The 27,442-nt window shown below is 24.0% G+C and overlaps 3 long non-coding RNA genes across 8 annotated transcripts; all 3 read left to right on the top strand.

Annotated features, from left to right (window-relative positions):
- The first annotated feature begins 1,848 nt into the window (after window positions 1–1,848).
- Window positions 1,849–2,395, top strand: LOC127092139 (uncharacterized). The gene is made up of 2 exons (XR_007792124.1): window positions 1,849–1,984; window positions 2,093–2,395. It is a non-coding gene; the product is annotated as an uncharacterized LOC127092139 (long non-coding RNA).
- Window positions 2,396–4,751: 2,356 nt separating this feature from the next.
- On the top strand, window positions 4,752–14,008 carry LOC127092138 (uncharacterized). 4 transcript variants are annotated; one of them, XR_007792121.1, is made up of 2 exons: window positions 4,752–4,887; window positions 13,706–14,008. It is a non-coding gene; the product is annotated as an uncharacterized LOC127092138 (long non-coding RNA). The 4 variants fall into 4 exon arrangements; XR_007792122.1 differs by lacking the exon at window positions 13,706–14,008 and adding an exon at window positions 10,808–11,110; XR_007792123.1 differs by lacking the exon at window positions 13,706–14,008 and adding an exon at window positions 7,900–8,202.
- Window positions 14,009–16,367: 2,359 nt separating this feature from the next.
- Window positions 16,368–25,619, top strand: LOC127092140 (uncharacterized). Of its 3 annotated transcripts, none has more exons than XR_007792126.1 (2): window positions 16,368–16,503; window positions 25,317–25,619. It is a non-coding gene; the product is annotated as an uncharacterized LOC127092140 (long non-coding RNA). The 3 variants fall into 3 exon arrangements; XR_007792125.1 differs by lacking the exon at window positions 25,317–25,619 and adding an exon at window positions 19,515–19,817; XR_007792127.1 differs by lacking the exon at window positions 25,317–25,619 and adding an exon at window positions 16,611–16,913.
- Window positions 25,620–27,442: the final 1,823 nt, after the last annotated feature.

The raw sequence follows: 27,442 nt of genomic DNA, 5'->3' as shown, positions 1-27,442 counted from the left end.
CTTTCAAATTCCCACACTTGAATAAAACATCGAGATGATAATATGGACTTTCGTAAACTATATACTATTTTCATTATATTTTTTTTGAATATTTTGTGCCACTGACAAGGATAGAATGTTTAGAAAGTTACACCAGCGATGACTAAAATTTAAGATATTAGTGATGTAATATTAAATTGGGTCAATTAACCATTTATTTAAATGGAACCCAATTCGAAAGCGTTAAATGGAAGAATAATAAAGTCAAATTATAATATTTATTAGAAAGGAAATAAAATAATAAAAAATGGAGATATGGATAAAAATATAAAAGAAAAAGAATAAAATTCTTTAAAGAAAATAAAATTACATAAATACAAGAACGAATACAAAGTAAATACTAAAAAAGGAATGACAAATTTTTACCGTCTTAACCAACGTAATATTTTGTTAATAAGTGTAAGGAATATAGCATAACATTACATGTCATAATTCTACTCAAAACAACTAGTGTGCATTATTTTTATATATTTGTTATCACTTGTGAGACTCAATATGAAGGTCGCCCACAAAAATTAGTAAGTATCATTGAACAAAATATACTTAATGTTAACAATTTAGAAATTAACCGAAGTTACAATCTTACCTATTACTAAAGAAATTAATATCTAAATATTATTTTTAAAGCTTTTCATTTATAAATATAAAAAAAAAAATTTTTTGCATATAAATATAAATAAATTTTGTCGTCGTGGACTAAAACCTAGAAAAAAACTTACACCTGTTTCACTCATCTAGCAAATACCAGTGGAGCTACCCCATCCATCGTATTAGCATATTAATATAAACTCCCAATAGTTTGCATAAAAAATTATTAATTTAAATACCTCAACAAATCGTCCATTAAAAAAATATGTCAATATAAGGTATCTTTCTTTTCTTCAGTCAAATTCCATTAAACAAGAAATAGATATACTAAAATTCTCATTAATTAACGATGAATTAAAAATGAAGTTATATATATTCAATAAAACTAAGGATGCTACAATTTGACAATGTTCCTACCTCATAAAACAATTTATTAAATAAAATATAAATATTAAATGATAAAATTTTTAAGAAATGAATATGTTACATATTTGAAATATTATGATGTTACCACTTTACCACCTTAAAAAAGTTTCATCCTCTAAAGTGCATAAACATTAAAATACGCTACCGTAAACTTATAAATTTGTGAAACTAAATTATAAAAAAATTAATTCTCATTATATCGAGTATATGAAGTAAATTACTAAAATTTTAAGTTATTGCATTCTACCCACCAAATAAATAATTTTTTTCTTGAAAACAAACCCCTAACTACACCCAAAAAAATTACATACAAATTTTACCATTCATTTGATTTAAAATCACATTCGAAAATAACTTTTTGTTTTTTTAAGTAATAAATTGTAGATCACTCCTTTAAATAAATATATACAAAAATAAAATAAAATTTACGCGAATAATTAAATATATAACGCCCGTTAAAATAAAACAGTCATTTGTCGATGTGTTGCATAATATCAATAATTTAAAAATATTATAACATGAAATAATTAAAAATAATAATTGTTTCAAATAAATATATTAATAATTAAAGTTGAGACCAATGTCACACCCCGAAGTGAGTGTTATATATTTGTATCTCATAAAATAATTAAGATTGACATTTTTACATATTAAAATCGACCTTTAACAAAAACAAAATAATATAAAATATATATAATAGATAAATATCGATGTAAAGTAATGAAAATATAAAAATAATTTAATTGAATTTATTTATTTTCTTTTCAAGCATCTTCCTTGCCCTTTATAAATTTCATTTCAGTATATATATTGTAAGTCCTAAATCTCAACAGAAAATCAGTAAAAGGTGAATTTTTTACAATGGCCTTCATGTTAATCAATCGATCGTATTTTTGCTTGATTTTGTTCATTTCTATGATCCTGCTTTCAGGTAATGAATGAAAGTTTATTTTTATCTCTCTAGTCGTATGCTTCATATAGGATCAACAAACTCTTAAGAACACAAAATCTATAATTAATTTTTTTGTTGTTGTTGTAGGTTTATCAAGTGGTGAGTATAGCGTTACGGATATAAAATGTCAAGGTGGTAATTGTGCGTCTGATGGACAATGCAATTCAGACTGTCTTAAAAAGGGATTTAAGAAAGGCGGTGTTTGTAGAATAATTTTTCCTAGTTCTAATAAATGTTGTTGTACTATAGGATGATTTATTTTGTCCTTTAAGAAAAATAAGTGAATAAAAGGAATACCTAATGTATGTTTCGAATTAAGATTTTGTAAGAATATATATTGTGTAAAATAAAGCTATCATTCAAATTTATTAATATAATCAAGTTGTCATATTCTAGGGATTTTTAATTTGTTGGAACCCATATCCGTGAATACTTAAAATTAGAATTTGCATCAAACACAAATTCGGATCTATTCTCTATATATATCATTTTATAATTTTGTTGTAAAGTTTTTCTACTACACAATCAACAAAAATATTTTTTTTCCCATTTTAATAACATAAACCGTACAATGTATTTTGAATTTATTCATTGTTATATTACTTTATTTTTTTAGGCATCCAAACATCTTATAAATATTCTACCGACTCTCATTTCGAAATTTCATTTCGATTTTTTGGGAGAGAGCCTTGTCATTATGTATTTTTCTTACGATCATTGCTTTGAAATTCCCTTTTTAATAAGATAAATCATACAACATATTTTGATATTATTCATTGTTACATAATTTTATTTTAATAAAGCATCCAAACAGCTTATGAATATTCTACTGACTCTCATTTCAAATTTATTTTGATGTCAGGGAAAAGAGCCTTGTCGTTTTGTGTTTTTCTTCCAATTAGTGCTTTCAAATTCCCACACTTGAATAAAACATCGAGATGATAATATGGACTTTCGTAAACTATATACTATTTTCATTATATTTTTTTGAATATTTTGTGCCACTGACAAGGATAGAATGTTTAGAAAGTTACACCAGCGATGACTAAAATTTAAGATATTAGTGATGTAATATTAAATTGGGTCAATTAACCATTTATTTAAATGGAACCCAATTCGAAAGCGTTAAATGGAAGAATAATAAAGTCAAATTATAATATTTGTTAGAAAGGAAATAAAATAATAAAAAATGGAGATATGGATAAAAATATAAAAGAAAAAGAATAAAATTCTTTAAATAAAATAAAATTACATAAATACAATAACGAATACAAAGTAAATACTAAAAAAGAATGACAAATTTTTACCGTCTTAACCAACGTAATATTTTGTTAATAAGTGTAAGGAATATAGCATAACATTACATGTCATAATTCTACTCAAAACAACTAGTGTGCATTATTTTTATATAGTTGTTATCACTTGTGAGACTCAATATGAAGGTCGCCCACAAAAATTAGTAAGTATCATTGAACAAAATATACTTAATGTTAACAATTTAGAAATTAACCGAAGTTACAATCTTACCTATTACTAAAGAAATTAATATCTAAATATTATTTTAAAGCTTTTCATTTATAAATATAAAAAAAAAATTTGCATATAAATATAAATAAATTTTGTCGTCGTGGACTAAAACCTAAAAAAAACTTACACCTGTTTCACTCATCTAGCAAATACCAGTGGAGCTACCCCATCCATCGTATTAGCATATTAATATAAACTCCCAATAGTTTGCATAAAAAATTATTAATTTAAATACCTCAACAAATCGTCCATTAAAAAAATATGTCAATATAAGGTATCTTTCTTTTCTTCAGTCAAATTCCATTAAACAAGAAATAGATATACTAAAATTCTCATTAATTAACGATGAATTAAAAATGAAGTTATATATATTCAATAAAACTAAGGATGCTACAATTTGACAATGTTCCTACCTCATAAAACAATTTATTAAATAAAATATAAATATTAAATGATAAAATTTTTAAGAAATGAATATGTTACATATTTGAAATATTATGATGTTACCACTTTACCACCTTAAAAAAGTTTCATCCTCTAAAGTGCATAAACATTAAAATACGCTACCGTAAACTTATAAATTTGTGAAACTAAATTATAAAAAAATTAATTCTCATTATATCGAGTATATGAAGTAAATTACTAAAATTTTAAGTTATTGCATTCTACCCACCAAATAAATAATTTTTTTCTTGAAAACAAACCCCTAACTACACCCAAAAAAATTACATACAAATTTTACCATTCATTTGATTTAAAATCACATTCGAAAATAACTTTTGTTTTTTTTAAGTAATAAATTGTAGATCACTCCTTTAAATAAATATATACAAAAATAAAATAAAATTTACGCGAATAATTAAATATATAACGCCCGTTAAAATAAAACAGTCATTTGTCGATGTGTTGCATAATATCAATAATTTAAAAATATTATAACATGAAATAATTAAAAATAATAATTGTTTCAAATAAATATATTAATAATTAAAGTTGAGACCAATGTCACACCCCGAAGTGAGTGTTATATATTTGTATCTCATAAAAATAATTAAGATTGACATTTTTACATATTAAAATCGACCTTTAACAAAAACAAAATAATATAAAATATATATAAATAGATAAATATCGATGTAAAGTAATGAAAATATAAAAATAATTTAATTGAATTTATTTATTTTCTTTTCAAGCATCTTCCTTGCCCTTTATAAATTTCATTTCAGTATATATATTGTAAGTCCTAAATCTCAACAGAAAATCAGTAAAAGGTGAATTTTTTACAATGGCCTTCATGTTAATCAATCGATCGTATTTTTGCTTGATTTTGTTCATTTCTATGATCCTGCTTTCAGGTAATGAATGAAAGTTTATTTTTATCTCTCTAGTCGTATGCTTCATATAGGATCAACAAACTCTTAAGAACACAAAATCTATAATTAATTTTTTTGTTGTTGTTGTAGGTTTATCAAGTGGTGAGTATAGCGTTACGGATATAAAATGTCAAGGTGGTAATTGTGCGTCTGATGGACAATGCAATTCAGACTGTCTTAAAAAGGGATTTAAGAAAGGCGGTGTTTGTAGAATAATTTTTCCTAGTTCTAATAAATGTTGTTGTACTATAGGATGATTTATTTTGTCCTTTAAGAAAAATAAGTGAATAAAAGGAATACCTAATGTATGTTTCGAATTAAGATTTTGTAAGAATATATATTGTGTAAAATAAAGCTATCATTCAAATTTATTAATATAATCAAGTTGTCATATTCTAGGGATTTTTAATTTGTTGGAACCCATATCCGTGAATACTTAAAATTAGAATTTGCATCAAACACAAATTCGGATCTATTCTCTATATATATCATTTTATAATTTTGTTGTAAAGTTTTTCTACTACACAATCAACAAAATTTTTTTTTCCCATTTTAATAACATAAACCGTACAATGTATTTTGAATTTATTCATTGTTATATTACTTTATTTTTTTAGGCATCCAAACATCTTATAAATATTCTACCGACTCTCATTTCGAAATTTCATTTCGATTTTTTGGGAGAGAGCCTTGTCATTATGTATTTTTCTTACGATCATTGCTTTGAAATTCCCTTTTTAATAAGATAAATCATACAACATATTTTGATATTATTCATTGTTACATAATTTATTTTAATAAAGCATCCAAACAGCTTATGAATATTCTACTGACTCTCATTTCAAATTTATTTTGATGTCAGGGAAAAGAGCCTTGTCGTTTTGTGTTTTTCTTCCAATTAGTGCTTTCAAATTCCCACACTTGAATAAAACATCGAGATGATAATATGGACTTTCGTAAACTATATACTATTTTCATTATATTTTTTTGAATATTTTGTGCCACTGACAAGGATAGAATGTTTAGAAAGTTACACCAGCGATGACTAAAATTTAAGATATTAGTGATGTAATATTAAATTGGGTCAATTAACCATTTATTTAAATGGAACCCAATTCGAAAGCGTTAAATGGAAGAATAATAAAGTCAAATTATAATATTTGTTAGAAAGGAAATAAAATAATAAAAAATGGAGATATGGATAAAAATATAAAAGAAAAAGAATAAAATTCTTTAAATAAAATAAAATTACATAAATACAATAACGAATACAAAGTAAATACTAAAAAAGTAATGACAAATTTTTACCGTCTTAACCAACGTAATATTTTGTTAATAAGTGTAAGGAATATAGCATAACATTACATGTCATAATTCTACTCAAAACAACTAGTGTGCATTATTTTTATATAGTTGTTATCACTTGTGAGACTCAATATGAAGGTCGCCCACAAAAATTAGTAAGTATCATTGAACAAAATATACTTAATGTTAACAATTTAGAAATTAACCGAAGTTACAATCTTACCTATTACTAAAGAAATTAATATCTAAATATTATTTTTAAAGCTTTTCATTTATAAATATAAAAAAAAAAAATTTTGCATATAAATATAAATAAATTTTGTCGTCGTGGACTAAAACCTAAAAAAAAACTTACACCTGTTTCACTCATCTAGCAAATACCAGTGGAGCTACCCCATCCATCGTATTAGCATATTAATATAAACTCCCAATAGTTTGCATAAAAAATTATTAATTTAAATACCTCAACAAATCGTCCATTAAAAAAATATGTCAATATAAGGTATCTTTCTTTTCTTCAGTCAAATTCCATTAAACAAGAAATAGATATACTAAAATTCTCATTAATTAACGATGAATTAAAAATTAAGTTATATATATTCAATAAAACTAAGGATGCTACAATTTGACAATGTTCCTACCTCATAAAACAATTTATTAAATAAAATATAAATATTAAATGATAAAATTTTTAAGAAATGAATATGTTACATATTTGAAATATTATGATGTTACCACTTTACCACCTTAAAAAAGTTTCATCCTCTAAAGTGCATAAACATTAAAATACGCTACCGTAAACTTATAAATTTGTGAAACTAAATTATAAAAAAATTAATTCTCATTATATCGAGTATATGAAGTAAATTACTAAAATTTTAAGTTATTGCATTCTACCCACCAAATAAATAATTTTTTTCTTGAAAACAAACCCCTAACTACACCCAAAAAAATTACATATAAATTTTACCATTCATTTGATTTAAAATCACATTCGAAAATAACTTTTTGTTTTTTTAAGTAATAAATTGTAGATCACTCCTTTAAATAAATATATACAAAAATAAAATAAAATTTACGCGAATAATTAAATATATAACGCCCGTTAAAATAAAACAGTCATTTGTCGATGTGTTGCATAATATCAATAATTTAAAAATATTATAACATGAAATAATTAAAAATAATAATTGTTTCAAATAAATATATTAATAATTAAAGTTGAGACCAATGTCACACCCCGAAGTGAGTGTTATATATTTGTATCTCATAAAAATAATTAAGATTGACATTTTTACATATTAAAATCGACCTTTAACAAAAACAAAATAATATAAAATATATATAAATAGATAAATATCGATGTAAAGTAATGAAAATATAAAAATAATTTAATTGAATTTATTTATTTTCTTTTCAAGCATCTTCCTTGCCCTCTATAAATTTCATTTCAGTATATATATTGTAAGTCCTAAATCTCAACAGAAAATCAGTAAAAGGTGAATTTTTACAATGGCCTTCATGTTAATCAATCGATCGTATTTTTGCTTGATTTTGTTCATTTCTATGATCCTGCTTTCAGGTAATGAATGAAAGTTTATTTTTATCTCTCTAGTCGTATGCTTCATATAGGATCAACAAACTCTTAAGAACACAAAATCTATAATTAATTTTTTGTTGTTGTTGTAGGTTTATCAAGTGGTGAGTATAGCGTTACGGATATAAAATGTCAAGGTGGTAATTGTGCGTCTGATGGACAATGCAATTCAGACTGTCTTAAAAAGGGATTTAAGAAAGGCGGTGTTTGTAGAATAATTTTTCCTAGTTCTAATAAATGTTGTTGTACTATAGGATGATTTATTTTGTCCTTTAAGAAAAATAAGTGAATAAAAGGAATACCTAATGTATGTTTCGAATTAAGATTTTGTAAGAATATATATTGTGTAAAATAAAGCTATCATTCAAATTTATTAATATAATCAAGTTGTCATATTCTAGGGATTTTTAATTTGTTGGAACCCATATCCGTGAATACTTAAAATTAGAATTTGCATCAAACACAAATTCGGATCTATTCTCTATATATATCATTTTATAATTTTGTTGTAAAGTTTTTCTACTACACAATCAACAAAAATATTTTTTTCCCATTTTAATAACATAAACCGTACAATGTATTTTGAATTTATTCATTGTTATATTACTTTATTTTTTTAGGCATCCAAACATCTTATAAATATTCTACCGACTCTCATTTCGAAATTTCATTTCGATTTTTTGGGAGAGAGCCTTGTCATTATGTATTTTTCTTACGATCATTGCTTTGAAATTCCCTTTTTAATAAGATAAATCATACAACATATTTTGATATTATTCATTGTTACATAATTTTATTTTAATAAAGCATCCAAACAGCTTATGAATATTCTACTGACTCTCATTTCAAATTTATTTTGATGTCAGGGAAAAGAGCCTTGTCGTTTTGTGTTTTTCTTCCAATTAGTGCTTTCAAATTCCCACACTTGAATAAAACATCGAGATGATAATATGGACTTTCGTAAACTATATACTATTTTCATTATATTTTTTTTGAATATTTTGTGCCACTGACAAGGATAGAATGTTTAGAAAGTTACACCAGCGATGACTAAAATTTAAGATATTAGTGATGTAATATTAAATTGGGTCAATTAACCATTTATTTAAATGGAACCCAATTCGAAAGCGTTAAATGGAAGAATAATAAAGTCAAATTATAATATTTATTAGAAAGGAAATAAAATAATAAAAAATGGAGATATGGATAAAAATATAAAAGAAAAAGAATAAAATTCTTTAAAGAAAATAAAATTACATAAATACAATAACGAATACAAAGTAAATACTAAAAAAGGAATGACAAATTTTTACCGTCTTAACCAACGTAATATTTTGTTAATAAGTGTAAGGAATATAGCATAACATTACATGTCATAATTCTACTCAAAACAACTAGTGTGCATTATTTTTATATATTTGTTATCACTTGTGAGACTCAATATGAAGGTCGCCCACAAAAATTAGTAAGTATCATTGAACAAAATATACTTAATGTTAACAATTTAGAAATTAACCGAAGTTACAATCTTACCTATTACTAAAGAAATTAATATCTAAATATTATTTTTAAAGCTTTTCATTTATAAATATAAAAAAAAATTTTTTTTGCATATAAATATAAATAAATTTTGTCGTCGTGGACTAAAACCTAGAAAAAAACTTACACCTGTTTCACTCATCTAGCAAATACCAGTGGAGCTACCCCATCCATCGTATTAGCATATTAATATAAACTCCCAATAGTTTGCATAAAAAATTATTAATTTAAATACCTCAACAAATCGTCCATTAAAAAAATATGTCAATATAAGGTATCTTTCTTTTCTTCAGTCAAATTCCATTAAACAAGAAATAGATATACTAAAATTCTCATTAATTAACGATGAATTAAAAATGAAGTTATATATATTCAATAAAACTAAGGATGCTACAATTTGACAATGTTCCTACCTCATAAAACAATTTATTAAATAAAATATAAATATTAAATGATAAAATTTTTAAGAAATGAATATGTTACATATTTGAAATATTATGATGTTACCACTTTACCACCTTAAAAAAGTTTCATCCTCTAAAGTGCATAAACATTAAAATACGCTACCGTAAACTTATAAATTTGTGAAACTAAATTATAAAAAAAATAATTCTCATTATATCGAGTATATGAAGTAAATTACTAAAATTTTAAGTTATTGCATTCTACCCACCAAATAAAAATTTTTTTCTTGAAAACAAACCCCTAACTACACCCAAAAAAATTACATATAAATTTTACCATTCATTTGATTTAAAATCACATTCGAAAATAACTTTTTTTTTTTTTAAGTAATAAATTGTAGATCACTCCTTTAAATAAATATATACAAAAATAAAATAAAATTTACGCGAATAATTAAATATATAACGCCCGTTAAAATAAAACAGTCATTTGTCGATGTGTTGCATAATATCAATAATTTAAAAATATTATAACATGAAATAATTAAAAATAATAATTGTTTCAAATAAATATATTAATAATTAAAGTTGAGACCAATGTCACACCCCGAAGTGAGTGTTATATATTTGTATCTCATAAAAATAATTAAGATTGACATTTTTACATATTAAAATCGACCTTTAACAAAAACAAAATAATATAAAATATATATAAATAGATAAATATCGATGTAAAGTAATGAAAATATAAAAATAATTTAATTGAATTTATTTATTTTCTTTTCAAGCATCTTCCTTGCCCTTTATAAATTTCATTTCAGTATATATATTGTAAGTCCTAAATCTCAACAGAAAATCAGTAAAAGGTGAATTTTTACAATGGCCTTCATGTTAATCAATCGATCGTATTTTTGCTTGATTTTGTTCATTTCTATGATCCTGCTTTCAGGTAATGAATGAAAGTTTATTTTTATCTCTCTAGTCGTATGCTTCATATAGGATCAACAAACTCTTAAGAACACAAAATCTATAATTAATTTTTTTGTTGTTGTTGTAGGTTTATCAAGTGGTGAGTATAGCGTTACGGATATAAAATGTCAAGGTGGTAATTGTGCGTCTGATGGACAATGCAATTCAGACTGTCTTAAAAAGGGATTTAAGAAAGGCGGTGTTTGTAGAATAATTTTTCCTAGTTCTAATAAATGTTGTTGTACTATAGGATGATTTATTTTGTCCTTTAAGAAAAATAAGTGAATAAAAGGAATACCTAATGTATGTTTCGAATTAAGATTTTGTAAGAATATATATTGTGTAAAATAAAGCTATCATTCAAATTTATTAATATAATCAAGTTGTCATATTCTAGGGATTTTTAATTTGTTGGAACCCATATCCGTGAATACTTAAAATTAGAATTTGCATCAAACACAAATTCGGATCTATTCTCTATATATATCATTTTATAATTTTGTTGTAAAGTTTTTCTACTACACAATCAACAAAAATATTTTTTTCCCATTTTAATAACATAAACCGTACAATGTATTTTGAATTTATTCATTGTTATATTACTTTATTTTTTAGGCATCCAAACATCTTATAAATATTCTACCGACTCTCATTTCGAAATTTCATTTCGATTTTTTGGGAGAGAGCCTTGTCATTATGTATTTTTCTTACGATCATTGCTTTGAAATTCCTTTTTAATAAGATAAATCATACAACATATTTTGATATTATTCATTGTTACATAATTTTATTTTAATAAAGCATCCAAACAGCTTATGAATATTCTACTGACTCTCATTTCAAATTTATTTTGATGTCAGGGAAAAGAGCCTTGTCGTTTTGTGTTTTTCTTCCAATTAGTGCTTTCAAATTCCCACACTTGAATAAAACATCGAGATGATAATATGACTTTCGTAAACTATATACTATTTTCATTATATTTTTTTTGAATATTTTGTGCCACTGACAAGGATAGAATGTTTAGAAAGTTACACCAGCGATGACTAAAATTTAAGATATTAGTGATGTAATATTAAATTGGGTCAATTAACCATTTATTTAAATGGAACCCAATTCGAAAGCGTTAAATGGAAGAATAATAATGTCAAATTATAATATTTATTAGAAAGGAAATAAAATAATAAAAAATGGAGATATGGATAAAAATATAAAAGAAAAAGAATAAAATTCTTTGAAGAAAATAAAATTACATAAATACAATAACGAATACAAAGTAAATACTAAAAAAGGAATGACAAATTTTTACCGTCTTAACCAACGTAATATTTTGTTAATAAGTGTAAGGAATATAGCATAACATTACATGTCATAATTCTACTCAAAACAACTAGTGTGCATTATTTTTATATAGTTGTTATCACTTGTGAGACTCAATATGAAGGTCGCCCACAAAAATTAGTAAGTATCATTGAACAAAATATACTTAATGTTAACAATTTAGAAATTAACCGAAGTTACAATCTTACCTATTACTAAAGAAATTAATATCTAAATATTATTTTAAAGCTTTTCATTTATAAATATAAAAAAAAAATTTTTGCATATAAATATAAATAAATTTTGTCGTCGTGGACTAAAACCTAGAAAAAAACTTACACCTGTTTCACTCATCTAGCAAATACCAGTGGAGCTACCCCATCCATCATATTAGCATATTAATATAAACTCCCAATAGTTTGCATAAAAATTATTAATTTAAATACCTCAACAAATCGTCCATTAAAAAAATATGTCAATATAAGGTATCTTTCTTTTCTTCAGTCAAATTCCATTAAACAAGAAATAGATATACTAAAATTCTCATTAATTAATGATGAATTAAAAATGAAGTTATATATATTCAATAAAACTAAGGATGCTACAATTTGACAATGTTCCTACCTCATAAAACAATTTATTAAATAAAATATAAATATTAAATGATAATTTTTTTAAGAAATGAATATGTTACATATTTGAAATATTATGATGTTACCACTTTACCACCTTGAAAAAGTTTCATCCTCTAAAGTGCATAAACATAAAATACGCCACCGCAAACTTATAAATTTGTGAAACTAAATTATAAAAAAATTAATTCTCATTATATCGAGTATATGAAGTAAATTACTAAAATTTTAAGTTATTGCATTCTACCCACCAAATAAATAATTTTTTTCTTGAAAACAAACCCCTAACTACACCCAAAAAATTACATATAAATTTGACCATTCATTTGATTTAAAATCACATTCGAAAATAACTTTTTGTTTTTTTAAGTAATAAATTGTAGATCACTCCTTTAAATAAATACATACAAAAATAAAATAAAATTTACGCGAATAATTAAATATATAACGTCCGTTAAAATAAAACAGTCATTTGTCGATGTGTTGCATAATATCAATAATTTAAAAATATTATAACATGAAATAATTAAAAATAATAATTGTTTCAAATAAATATATTAATAATTAAAGTTGAGACCAATGTCACACCCCGAAGTGAGTGTTATATATTTGTATCTCATAAAAATAATTAAGATTGACATTTTTACATATTAAAATCGACCTTTAACAAAAACAAAATAATATAAAAATATATAAATAGATAAATATCGATGTAAAGTAATGAAAATATAAAATAATTTAATTGAATTTATTTATTTTCTTTTCAAGCATCTTCCTTGCCCTCTATAAATTTCATTTCAGTATATATATTGTAAGTCCTAAATCTCAACAGAAAATCAGTAAAAGGTGATTTTTTTACAATGGCCTTCATGTTAATCAATCGATCGTATTTTTGCTTGATTTTGTTCATTTCTATGATCCTGCTTTCAGGTAATGAATGAAAGTTTATTTTTATCTCTCTAGTCGTATGCTTCATATAGGATCAACAAACTCTTAAGAACACAAAATCTATAATTAATTTTTTGTTGTTGTTGTAGGTTTATCAAGTGGTGAGTATAGCGTTACGGATATAAAATGTCAAGGTGGTAATTGTGCGTCTGATGGACAATGCAATTCAGACTGTCTTAAAAAGGGATTTAAGAAAGGCGGCGTTTGTAGAATAATTTTTCCTAGTTCTAATAAATGTTGTTGTACTATAGGATGATTTATTTTGTCCTTTAAGAAAAATAAGTGAATAAAAGGAATACCTAATGTATGTTTCGAATTAAGATTTTGTAAGAATATATATTGTGTAAAATAAAGCTATCATTCAAATTTATTAATATAATCAAGTTGTCATATTCTAGGGATTTTTAATTTGTTGGAACCCATATCCGTGAATACTTAAAATTAGAATTTGCATCAAACACAAATTCGGATCTATTCTCTATATATATCATTTTATAATTTTGTTGTAAAGTTTTTCTACTACACAATCAACAAAAATATTTTTTTCCCATTTTAATAACATAAACCGTACAATGTATTTTGAATTTATTCATTGTTATATTACTTATTTTTTTAGGCATCCAAACATCTTATAAATATTCTACCGACTCTCATTTCGAAATTTCATTTCGATTTTTTGGGAGAGAGCCTTGTCATTATGTATTTTTCTTACGATCATTGCTTTGAAATTCCCTTTTTAATAAGATAAATCATACAACATATTTTGATATTATTCATTGTTACATAATTTTATTTTAATAAAGCATCCAAACAGCTTATGAATATTCTACTACTCTCATTTCAAATTTATTTTGATGTCAGGGAAAAGAGCCTTGTCGTTTTGTGTTTTTCTTCCAATTAGTGCTTTCAAATTCCCACACTTGAATAAAACATCGAGATGATAATATGGACTTTCGTAAACTATATACTATTTTCATTATATTTTTTTTGAATATTTTGTGCCACTGACAAGGATAGAATGTTTAGAAAGTTACACCAGCGATGACTAAAATTTAAGATATTAGTGATGTAATATTAAATTGGGTCAATTAACCATTTATTTAAATGGAACCCAATTCGAAAGCGTTAAATGGAAGAATAATAAAGTCAAATTATAATATTTATTAGAAAGGAAATAAAATAATAAAAAATGGAGATATGGATAAAAATATAAAAGAAAAAGAATAAAATTCTTTAAAGAAAATAAAATTACATAAATACAATAACGAATACAAAGTAAATACTAAAAAAGTAATGACAAATTTTTACCGTCTTAACCAACGTAATATTTTGTTAATAAGTGTAAGGAATATAGCATAACATTACATGTCATAATTCTACTCAAAACAACTAGTGTGCATTATTTTTATATAGTTGTTATCACTTGTGAGACTCAATATGAAGGTCGCCCACAAAATTAGTAAGTATCATTGAACAAAATATACTTAATGTTAACAATTTAGAAATTAACCGAAGTTACAATCTTACCTATTACTAAAGAAATTAATATCTAAATATTATTTTTAAAGCTTTTCATTTATAAATATAAAAAAAAAATATTTTTGCATATAAATATAAATAAATTTTGTCGTCGTGGACTAAAACCTAGAAAAAAACTTACACCTGTTTCACTCATCTAGCAAATACCAGTGGAGCTACCCCATCCATCATATTAGCATATTAATATAAACTCCCAATAGTTTGCATAAAAAATTATTAATTTAAATACCTCAACAAATCGTCCATTAAAAAAATATGTCAATATAAGGTATCTTTCTTTTCTTCAGTCAAATTCCATTAAACAAGAAATAGATATACTAAAATTCTCATTATTTAATGATGAATTAAAAATGAAGTTATATATATTCAATAAAACTAAGGATGCTACAATTTGACAATGTTCCTACCTCATAAAACAATTTATTAAATAAAATATAAATATTAAATGATAATTTTTTTAAGAAATGAATATGTTACATATTTGAAATATTATGATGTTACCACTTTACCACCTTGAAAAAGTTTCATCCTCTAAAGTGCATAAACATAAAAATACGCTACCGCAAACTTATAAATTTGTGAAACTAAATTATAAAAAAATCAATTCTCATTATATCGAGTATATGAAGTAAATTACTAAAATTTTAAGTTATTGCATTCTACCCACCAAATAAATAATTTTTTTCTTGAAAACAAACCCCTAACTACACCCAAAAAAATTACATATAAATTTGACCATTCATTTGATTTAAAATCACATTCGAAAATAACTTTTTGTTTTTTTAAGTAATAAATTGTAGATCACTCCTTTAAATAAATACATACAAAAATAAAATAAAATTTACGCGAATAATTAAATATATAACGTCCGTTAAAATAAAACAGTCATTTGTCGATGTGTTGCATAATATCAATAATTTAAAAATATTATAACATGAAATAATTAAAAATAATAATTGTTTCAAATAAATATATTAATAATTAAAGTTGAGACCAATGTCACACCCCGAAGTGAGTGTTATATATTTGTATCTCATAAAAATAATTAAGATTGACATTTTTACATATTAAAATCGACCTTTAACAAAAACAAATAATATAAAATATATATAAATAGATAAATATCGATGTAAAGTAATGAAAATATAAAAATAATTTAATTGAATTTATTTATTTTCTTTTCAAGCATCTTCCTTGCCCTCTATAAATTTCATTTCAGTATATATATTGTAAGTCCTAAATCTCAACAGAAAATCAGTAAAAGGTGAATTTTTTACAATGGCCTTCATGTTAATCAATCGATCGTATTTTTGCTTGATTTTGTTCATTTCTATGATCCTGCTTTCAGGTAATGAATGAAAGTTTATTTTTATCTCTCTAGTCGTATGCTTCATATAGGATCAACAAACTCTTAAGAACACAAAATCTATAATTAATTTTTTGTTGTTGTTGTAGGTTTATCAAGTGGTGAGTATAGCGTTACGGATATAAAATGTCAAGGTGGTAATTGTGCGTCTGATGGACAATGCAATTCAGACTGTCTTAAAAAGGGATTTAAGAAAGGCGGTGTTTGTAGAAGAATTTTTCCTAGTTCTAATAAATGTTGTTGTACTATAGGATGATTTATTTTGTCCTTTAAGAAAAATAAGTGAATAAAAGGAATACCTAATGTATGTTTCGAATTAAGATTTTGTAAGAATATATATTGTGTAAAATAAAGCTATCATTCAAATTTATTAATATAATCAAGTTGTCATATTCTAGGGATTTTTAATTTGTTGGAACCCATATCCGTGAATACTTAAATTAGAATTTGCATCAAACACAAATTCGGATCTATTCTCTATATATATCATTTTATAATTTTGTTGTAAAGTTTTTCTACTACACAATCAACAAAAAATATTTTTTCCCATTTTAATAACATAAACCGTACAATGTATTTTGAATTTATTCATTGTTATATTACTTTATTTTTTTAGGCATCCAAACATCTTATAAATATTCTACCGACTCTCATTTCGAAATTTCATTTCGATTTTTTGGGAGAGAGCCTTGTCATTATGTATTTTTCTTACGATCATTGCTTTGAAATTCCCTTTTTAATAAGATAAATCATACAACATATTTTGATATTATTCATTGTTACATAATTTTATTTTAATAAAGCATCCAAACAGCTTATGAATATTCTACTGACTCTCATTTCAAATTTATTTTGATGTCAGGGAAAAGAGCCTTGTCGTTTTGTGTTTTTCTTCCAATTAGTGCTTTCAAATTCCCACACTTGAATAAAACATCGAGATGATAATATGACTTTCGTAAACTATATACTATTTTCATTATATTTTTTTTGAATATTTTGTGCCACTGACAAGGATAGAATGTTTAGAAAGTTACACCAGCGATGACTAAAATTTAAGATATTAGTGATGTAATATTAAATTGGGTCAATTAACCATTTATTTAAATGGAACCCAATTCGAAAGCGTTAAATGGAAGAATAATAAAGTCAAATTATAATATTTATTAGAAAGGAAATAAAATAATAAAAATGGAGATATGGATAAAAATATAAAAGAAAAAGAATAAAATTCTTTAAAGAAAATAAAATTACATAAATACAATAACGAATACAAAGTAAATACTAAAAAAGGAATGACAAATTTTTACCGTCTTAACCAACGTAATATTTTGTTAATAAGTGTAAGGAATATAGCATAACATTACATGTCATAATTCTACTCAAAACAACTAGTGTGCATTATTTTTATATAGTTGTTATCACTTGTGAGACTCAATATGAAGGTCGCCCACAAAAATTAGTAAGTATCATTGAACAAAATATACTTAATGTTAACAATTTAGAAATTAACCGAAGTTACAATCTTACCTATTACTAAAGAAATTAATATCTAAATATTATTTTTAAAGCTTTTCATTTATAAATATAAAAAAAAATATTTTTTGCATATAAATATAAATAAATTTTGTCGTCGTGGACTAAAACCTAGAAAAAAACTTACACCTGTTTCACTCATCTAGCAAATACCAGTGGAGCTACCCCATCCATCATATTAGCATATTAATATAAACTCCCAATAGTTTGCATAAAAAATTATTAATTTAAATACCTCAACAAATCGTCCATTAAAAAATATGTCAATATAAGGTATCTTTCTTTTCTTCAGTCAAATTCCATTAAACAAGAAATAGATATACTAAAATTCTCATTAATTAATGATGAATTAAAAATGAAGTTATATATATTCAATAAAACTAAGGATGCTACAATTTGACAATGTTCCTACCTCATAAAACAATTTATTAAATAAAATATAAATATTAAATGATAATTTTTTTAAGAAATGAATATGTTACATATTTGAAATATTATGATGTTACCACTTTACCACCTTGAAAAAGTTTCATCCTCTAAAGTGCATAAACATAAAAATACGCCACCGCAAACTTATAAATTTGTGAAACTAAATTATAAAAAAATTAATTCTCATTATATCGAGTATATGAAGTAAATTACTAAAATTTTAAGTTATTGCATTCTACCCACCAAATAAATAATTTTTTTCTTGAAAACAAACCCCTAACTACACCCAAAAAAATTACATATAAATTTGACCATTCATTTGATTTAAAATCACATTCGAAAATAACTTTTTGTTTTTTTAAGTAATAAATTGTAGATCACTCCTTTAAATAAATACATACAAAAATAAAATAAAATTTACGCGAATAATTAAATATATAACGTCCGTTAAAATAAAACAGTCATTTGTCGATGTGTTGCATAATATCAATAATTTAAAAATATTATAACATGAAATAATTAAAAATAATAATTGTTTCAAATAAATATATTAATAATTAAAGTTGAGACCAATGTCACACCCCGAAGTGAGTGTTATATATTTGTATCTCATAAAAATAATTAAGATTGACATTTTTACATATTAAAATCGACCTTTAACAAAAACAAAATAATATAAAATATATATAAATAGATAAATATCGATGTAAAGTAATGAAAATATAAAAATAATTTAATTGAATTTATTTATTTTCTTTTCAAGCATCTTCCTTGCCCTCTATAAATTTCATTTCAGTATATATATTGTAAGTCCTAAATCTCAACAGAAAATCAGTAAAAGGTGATTTTTTTACAATGGCCTTCATGTTAATCAATCGATCGTATTTTTGCTTGATTTTGTTCATTTCTATGATCCTGCTTTCAGGTAATGAATGAAAGTTTATTTTTATCTCTCTAGTCGTATGCTTCATATAGGATCAACAAACTCTTAAGAACACAAAATCTATAATTAATTTTTGTTGTTGTTGTAGGTTTATCAAGTGGTGAGTATAGCGTTACGGATATAAAATGTCAAGGTGGTAATTGTGCGTCTGATGGACAATGCAATTCAGACTGTCTTAAAAAGGGATTTAAGAAAGGCGGCGTTTGTAGAATAATTTTTCCTAGTTCTAATAAATGTTGTTGTACTATAGGATGATTTATTTTGTCCTTTAAGAAAAATAAGTGAATAAAAGGAATACCTAATGTATGTTTCGAATTAAGATTTTGTAAGAATATATATTGTGTAAAATAAAGCTATCATTCAAATTTATTAATATAATCAAGTTGTCATATTCTAGGGATTTTTAATTTGTTGGAACCCATATCCGTGAATACTTAAAATTAGAATTTGCATCAAACACAAATTCGGATCTATTCTCTATATATATCATTTTATAATTTTGTTGTAAAGTTTTTCTACTACACAATCAACAAAATTTTTTTTTCCCATTTTAATAACATAAACCGTACAATGTATTTTGAATTTATTCATTGTTATATTACTTTATTTTTTTAGGCATCCAAACATCTTATAAATATTCTACCGACTCTCATTTCGAAATTTCATTTCGATTTTTTGGGAGAGAGCCTTGTCATTATGTATTTTTCTTACGATCATTGCTTTGAAATTCCCTTTTTAATAAGATAAATCATACAACATATTTTGATATTATTCATTGTTACATAATTTTATTTTAATAAAGCATCCAAACAGCTTATGAATATTCTACTACTCTCATTTCAAATTTATTTTGATGTCAGGGAAAAGAGCCTTGTCGTTTTGTGTTTTTCTTCCAATTAGTGCTTTCAAATTCCCACACTTGAATAAAACATCGAGATGATAATATGGACTTTCGTAAACTATATACTATTTTCATTATATTTTTTTTGAATATTTCGTGCCACTGACAAGGATAGATTGTTTAGAAAGTTACACCAGCGATGACTAAAATTTAAGATATTAGTGATGTAATATTAAATTGGGTCAATTAACCATTTATTTAAATGGAACCCAATTCGAAAGCGTTAAATGGAAGAATAATAAAGTCAAATTATAATATTTATTAGAAAGGAAATAAAATAATAAAAAATGCAGATATGGATAAAAATATAAAAGAAAAAGAATAAAATTCTTTAAAGAAAATAAAATTACATAAATACAATAACGAATACAAAGTAAATACTAAAAAAGGAATGACAAATTTTTACCTTCTTAACAACGTAATATTTTGTTAATAAGTGTAAGGAATATAGCATAACATTACATGTCATAATTCTACTCAAAACAACTAGTGTGCATTATTTTTATATAGTTGTTATCACTTGTGAGACTCAATATGAAGGTCGCCCACAAAAATTAGTAAGTATCATTGAACAAAATATACTTAATGTTAACAATTTAGAAATTAACCGAAGTTACAATCTTACCTATTACTAAAGAAATTAATATCTAAATATTTATTTTTAAAGCTTTTCATTTATAAATATAAAAAAAAATATTTTTTGCATATAAATATAAATAAATTTTGTCGTCGTGGACTAAAACCTAGAAAAAAACTTACACCTGTTTCACTCATCTAGCAAATACCAGTGGAGCTACCCCATCCATCATATTAGCATATTAATATAAACTCCCAATAGTTTGCATAAAAAATTATTAATTTAAATACCTCAACAAATCGTCCATTAAAAAAATATGTCAATATAAGGTATCTTTCTTTTCTTCAGTCAAATTCCATTAAACAAGAAATAGATATACTAAAATTCTCATTAATTAATGATGAATTAAAAATGAAGTTATATATATTCAATAAAACTAAGGATGCTACAATTTGACAATGTTCCTACCTCATAAAACAATTTATTAAATAAAATATAAATATTAAATGATAATTTTTTTAAGAAATGAATATGTTACATATTTGAAATATTATGATGTTACCACTTTACCACCTTGAAAAAGTTTCATCCTCTAAAGTGCATAAACATAAAAATACGCCACCGCAAACTTATAAATTTGTGAAACTAAATTATAAAAAAATCAATTCTCATTATATCGAGTATATGAAGTAAATTACTAAAATTTTAAGTTATTGCATTCTACCCACCAAATAAATAATTTTTTTCTTGAAAACAAACCCCTAACTACACCCAAAAAATTACATATAAATTTGACCATTCATTTGATTTAAAATCACATTCGAAAATAACTTTTTGTTTTTTTAAGTAATAAATTGTAGATCACTCCTTTAAATAAATACATACAAAAATAAAATAAAATTTACGCGAATAATTAAATATATAACGTCCGTTAAAATAAAACAGTCATTTGTCGATGTGTTGCATAATATCAATAATTTAAAAATATTATAACATGAAATAATTAAAAATAATAATTGTTTCAAATAAATATATTAATAATTAAAGTTGAGACCAATGTCACACCCCGAAGTGAGTGTTATATATTTGTATCTCATAAAAATAATTAAGATTGACATTTTTACATATTAAAATCGACCTTTAACAAAAACAAAATAATATAAAATATATAAAATAGATAAATATCGATGTAAAGTAATGAAAATATAAAAATAATTTAATTGAATTTATTTATTTTCTTTTCAAGCATCTTCCTTGCCCTCTATAAATTTCATTTCAGTATATATATTGTAAGTCCTAAATCTCAACAGAAAATCAGTAAAAGGTGATTTTTTTACAATGGCCTTCATGTTAATCAATCGATCGTATTTTTGCTTGATTTTGTTCATTTCTATGATCCTGCTTTCAGGTAATGAATGAAAGTTTATTTTTATCTCTCTAGTCGTATGCTTCATATAGGATCAACAAACTCTTAAGAACACAAAATCTATAATTAATTTTTTGTTGTTGTTGTAGGTTTATCAAGTGGTGAGTATAGCGTTACGGATATAAAATGTCAAGGTGGTAATTGTGCGTCTGATGGACAATGCAATTCAGACTGTCTTAAAAGGGATTTAAGAAAGGCGGCGTTTGTAGAATAATTTTTCCTAGTTCTAATAAATGTTGTTGTACTATAGGATGATTTATTTTGTCCTTTAAGAAAAATAAGTGAATAAAAGGAATACCTAATGTATGTTTCGAATTAAGATTTTGTAAGAATATATATTGTGTAAAATAAAGCTATCATTCAAATTTATTAATATAATCAAGTTGTCATATTCTAGGGATTTTTAATTTGTTGGAACCCATATCCGTGAATACTTAAAATTAGAATTTGCATCAAACACAAATTCGGATCTATTCTCTATATATATCATTTTATAATTTTGTTGTAAAGTTTTTCTACTACACAATCAACAAAAATATTTTTTTCCCATTTTAATAACATAAACCGTACAATGTATTTTGAATTTATTCATTGTTATATTACTTTATTTTTTTAGGCATCCAAACATCTTATAAATATTCTACCGACTCTCATTTCGAAATTTCATTTCGATTTTTTGGAGAGAGCCTTGTCATTATGTATTTTTCTTACGATCATTGCTTTGAAATTCCCTTTTTAATAAGATAAATCATACAACATATTTTGATATTATTCATTGTTACATAATTTTATTTTAATAAAGCATCCAAACAGCTTATGAATATTCTACTACTCTCATTTCAAATTTATTTTGATGTCAGGGAAAAGAGCCTTGTCGTTTTGTGTTTTTCTTCCAATTAGTGCTTTCAAATTCCCACACTTGAATAAAACATCGAGATGATAATATGGACTTTCGTAAACTATATACTATTTTCATTATATTTTTTTTGAATATTTCGTGCCACTGACAAGGATAGATTGTTTAGAAAGTTACACCAGCGATGACTAAAATTTAAGATATTAGTGATGTAATATTAAATTGGGTCAATTAACCATTTATTTAAATGGAACCCAATTCGAAAGCGTTAAATGGAAGAATAATAAAGTCAAATTATAATATTTATTAGAAAGGAAATAAAATAATAAAAAATGCAGATATGGATAAAAATATAAAAGAAAAAGAATAAAATTCTTTAAAGAAAATAAAATTACATAAATACAATAACGAATACAAAGTAAATACTAAAAAAGGAATGACAAATTTTTACCTTCTTAACAACGTAATATTTTGTTAATAAGTGTAAGGAATATAGCATAACATTACATGTCATAATTCTACTCAAAACAACTAGTGTGCATTATTTTTATATAGTTGTTATCACTTGTGAGACTCAATATGAAGGTCGCCCACAAAAATTAGTAAGTATCATTGAACAAAATATACTTAATGTTAACAATTTAGAAATTAACCGAAGTTACAATCTTACCTATTACTAAAGAAATTAATATCTAAATATTATTTTTAAAGCTTTTCATTTATAAATATAAAAAAAATATTTTTTGCATATAAATATAAATAAATTTTGTCGTCGTGGACTAAAACCTAGAAAAAAACTTACACCTGTTTCACTCATCTAGCAAATACCAGTGGAGCTACCCCATCCATCATATTAGCATATTAATATAAACTCCCAATAGTTTGCATAAAAAATTATTAATTTAAATACCTCAACAAATCGTCCATTAAAAAATATGTCAATATAAGGTATCTTTCTTTTCTTCAGTCAAATTCCATTAAACAAGAAATAGATATACTAAATTCTCATTAATTAATGATGAATTAAAAATGAAGTTATATATATTCAATAAAACTAAGGATGCTACAATTTGACAATGTTCCTACCTCATAAAACAATTTATTAAAAAAATATAAATATTAAATGATAATTTTTTTAAGAAATGAATATGTTACATATTTGAAATATTATGATGTTACCACTTTACCACCTTGAAAAAGTTTCATCCTCTAAAGTGCATAAACATAAAAATACGCTACCGCAAACTTATAAATTTGTGAAACTAAATTATAAAAAATCAATTCTCATTATATCGAGTATATGAAGTAAATTACTAAAATTTTAAGTTATTGCATTCTACCCACCAAATAAATATTTTTTTCTTGAAAACAAACCCCTAACTACACCCAAAAAAATTACATATAAATTTGACCATTCATTTGATTTAAAATCACATTCGAAAATAACTTTTTGTTTTTTTAAGTAATAAATTGTAGATCACTCCTTTAAATAAATACATACAAAAATAAAATAAAATTTACGCGAATAATTAAATATATAACGTCCGTTAAAATAAAACAGTCATTTGTCGATGTGTTGCATAATATCAATAATTTAAAAATATTATAACATGAAATAATTAAAAATAATAATTGTTTCAAATAAATATATTAATAATTAAAGTTGAGACCAATGTCACACCCCGAAGTGAGTGTTATATATTTGTATCTCATAAAAATAATTAAGATTGACATTTTTACATATTAAAATCGACCTTTAACAAAAACAAAATAATATAAAATATATAAATAGATAAATATCGATGTAAAGTAATGAAAATATAAAAATAATTTAATTGAATTTATTTATTTTCTTTTCAAGCATCTTCCTTGCCCTCTATAAATTTCATTTCAGTATATATATTGTAAGTCCTAAATCTCAACAGAAAATCAGTAAAAGGTGATTTTTTTACAATGGCCTTCATGTTAATCAATCGATCGTATTTTTGCTTGATTTTGTTCATTTCTATGATCCTGCTTTCAGGTAATGAATGAAAGTTTATTTTTATCTCTCTAGTCGTATGCTTCATATAGGATCAACAAACTCTTAAGAACACAAAATCTATAATTAATTTTTTGTTGTTGTTGTAGGTTTATCAAGTGGTGAGTATAGCGTTACGGATATAAAATGTCAAGGTGGTAATTGTGCGTCTGATGGACAATGCAATTCAGACTGTCTTAAAAAGGGATTTAAGAAAGGCGGCGTTTGTAGAATAATTTTTCCTAGTTCTAATAAATGTTGTTGTACTATAGGATGATTTATTTTGTCCTTTAAGAAAAATAAGTGAATAAAAGGAATACCTAATGTATGTTTCGAATTAAGATTTTGTAAGAATATATATTGTGTAAAATAAAGCTATCATTCAAATTTATTAATATAATCAAGTTGTCATATTCTAGGGATTTTTAATTTGTTGGAACCCATATCCGTGAATACTTAAAATTAGAATTTGCATCAAACACAAATTCGGATCTATTCTCTATATATATCATTTTATAATTTTGTTGTAAAGTTTTTCTACTACACAATCAACAAAAATTTTTTTTTCCCATTTTAATAACATAAACCGTACAATGTATTTTGAATTTATTCATTGTTATATTACTTTATTTTTTTAGGCATCCAAACATCTTATAAATATTCTACCGACTCTCATTTCGAAATTTCATTTCGATTTTTTGGGAGAGAGCCTTGTCATTATGTATTTTTCTTACGATCATTGCTTTGAAATTCCCTTTTTAATAAGATAAATCATACAACATATTTTGATATTATTCATTGTTACATAATTTTATTTTAATAAAGCATCCAAACAGCTTATGAATATTCTACTACTCTCATTTCAAATTTATTTTGATGTCAGGGAAAAGAGCCTTGTCGTTTTGTGTTTTTCTTCCAATTAGTGCTTTCAAATTCCCACACTTGAATAAAACATCGAGATGATAATATGGACTTTCGTAAACTATATACTATTTTCATTATATTTTTTTTGAATATTTCGTGCCACTGACAAGGATAGATTGTTTAGAAAGTTACACCAGCGATGACTAAAATTTAAGATATTAGTGATGTAATATTAAATTGGGTCAATTAACCATTTATTTAAATGGAACCCAATTCGAAAGCGTTAAATGGAAGAATAATAAAGTCAAATTATAATATTTATTAGAAAGGAAATAAAATAATAAAAAATGCAGATATGGATAAAAATATAAAAGAAAAAGAATAAAATTCTTTAAAGAAAATAAAATTACATAAATACAATAACGAATACAAAGTAAATACTAAAAAAGGAATGACAAATTTTACCTTCTTAACAACGTAATATTTTGTTAATAAGTGTAAGGAATATAGCATAACATTACATGTCATAATTCTACTCAAAACAACTAGTGTGCATTATTTTTATATAGTTGTTATCACTTGTGAGACTCAATATGAAGGTCGCCCACAAAAATTAGTAAGTATCATTGAACAAAATATACTTAATGTTAACAATTTAGAAATTAACCGAAGTTACAATCTTACCTATTACTAAAGAAATTAATATCTAAATATTATTTTTAAAGCTTTTCATTTATAAATATAAAAAAAAATATTTTTTGCATATAAATATAAATAAATTTTGTCGTCGTGGACTAAAACCTAGAAAAAAACTTACACCTGTTTCACTCATCTAGCAAATACCAGTGGAGCTACCCCATCCATCATATTAGCATATTAATATAAACTCCCAATAGTTTGCATAAAAAATTATTAATTTAAATACCTCAACAAATCGTCCATTAAAAAAATATGTCAATATAAGGTATCTTTCTTTTCTTCAGTCAAATTCCATTAATCAAGAAATAGATATACTAAAATTCTCATTAATTAGTGATGAATTAAAAATGAAGTTATATATATTCAATAAAACTAAGGATGCTACAATTTGACAATGTTCCTACCTCATAAAACTAAGGATGCTACAATTTAAGAAATGAATATGTTACATATTTGAAATATTATGATGTTACCACTTTACCACCTTGAAAAAGTTTCATCCTCTAAAGTGCATAAACATAAAAATACGCTACCGCAAACTTATAAATTTGTGAAACTAAATTATAAAAAAGTTAATTCTCATTATATCGAGTATATGAAGTAAATTACTAAAATTTTAAGTTATTGCATTCTACCCACCAAATAAATAATTTTTTTCTTGAAAACAAACCCC

Source organism: Lathyrus oleraceus, chromosome 6 (assembly GCF_024323335.1).
Source record: "Lathyrus oleraceus cultivar Zhongwan6 chromosome 6, CAAS_Psat_ZW6_1.0, whole genome shotgun sequence".
Lineage (NCBI taxonomy): Eukaryota > Viridiplantae > Streptophyta > Magnoliopsida > Fabales > Fabaceae > Lathyrus > Lathyrus oleraceus.
The sequence above is the reverse complement of the archived record's forward strand: the minus strand, read 5'-3'. Positions and strand labels throughout refer to the sequence as shown.